Here is a 1575-nt window from a genome sequence, read left to right on the forward strand (position 1 = left end):
CATAATAGCCACAGTGGTTACCCTGACATCATTGACATGTGTTTGTGAATTGTTTTGTGTTTCTTTTCACCATTAAAAAACTTCATGTGCAGTCCCACATTATCTTCGGAACAATGGATCTACCACAGTCTTTCTGTGCTAGTGTCACGCACCGTATTAACTGTGCTTGCGTATTTACAAGTGAACCTAATGTGTGTTTGGTTAAAAGTGAACAATAACCTATGCCTAGCCAGGCTGGCAGCCACTTAATCTTAACCAGCTCATCATGGCCACCGTCAAGTGCAACTATGCAGCAATGGCTGCTACTCAGACAGTGCATGCCGCTTAGTGACATTGTGAATGACAATCCAGTGAAGGATGTTGTGGTTCAGCCCTCAGCTATGCAGTCTCCTTTGGTTTGGTTTGATGTGCTGATGAAGTTCAAGAACTGTAATTCGAACATACCAATGGCCGAGGACACACATTATTATATGCCTAACGTAGCAACACATATCCCCTCCCCCCACACACTTGCCATCTCAGAGATGCCAGTCACCTCAACCATGCCAGTTTCCATGACCATCACTCCGTGGTTGCACCATGACCACCTTCTGCCCACTTTTGTAATGGCAGTGGCCATTCCACTTACACCGGTTACTGGATCAGCCCCCCCTGTGACTGCACAGTGACTGTCTTCCACCCACTGTTGCAACTGCACTGGCCCCTTCACCCATGCCACCTTTGCCATTGGGACTGCAGTTGGGACACATTGTGCCATCGGTTGCACCTGCTCACTCCACAATGTGTGCTGCTTGCAGCTACCTTCGCACACAGACCTCGGGCGATGCACCGTCCACTGCTACTGCACTCGTGGTTTGGGATGCTTCCTACCCCACTGATCTCCACCTACCAGTGCTGCATCAACATGTGTTACCTGTCAGGTTTCCTAAGCTGCCTGCTTTGCAAAAACACATCCCTAAGACTTGGTCTGCATTGGTGGATCACCTACTGGATATCCGAGGGATTTCGGACGATGACGCATGTTTAATCTACCTGGTGAGCCACGTCCATGCTCATCTGGACCTCATCAGTGATCTATTCCTCTCACCACCCACCTTGCACAAGTATTTAATGGTGAAATCATTGCTCATTGAATGCCTTACTTGCCCACCAGTGGAGGCGATCCCCCACATTATTCATGACGAGCACCTCGAGCACCACAAGCCTTCGCAGCATTGACGGTGCACTCATGCATTAATTGATGATCAAGCACTATCGGACATCATACTCTGGACTTTGTGGATGGTCAAACTACCATCAGACCTACAACTTCACATATTATCTCAAGTCTCCTACCCTCTCAAGTTTCGCCTATGCATGGGCGACCATTAACATTCGTCACCGATACCGCCTGTCACAGACGACATCCCCATTGCCATCAGTTGGCACACCTGCACCTGCAGTTCTGTGCTCTACCAGCAGATGCTGGAGTGCTCACCTCAGCACCTCAGTGGCCTGTTAGGAGCTGACACCTAGCGGCCTACAGGAGGTACTGCCTACAGCCTCCCGACAGAGCCCGACCCTGCCTGAGCAGCA

The sequence above is a fragment of the Schistocerca piceifrons genome, chromosome 3 (assembly GCF_021461385.2).
Source record: "Schistocerca piceifrons isolate TAMUIC-IGC-003096 chromosome 3, iqSchPice1.1, whole genome shotgun sequence".
NCBI lineage: Eukaryota > Metazoa > Arthropoda > Insecta > Orthoptera > Acrididae > Schistocerca > Schistocerca piceifrons.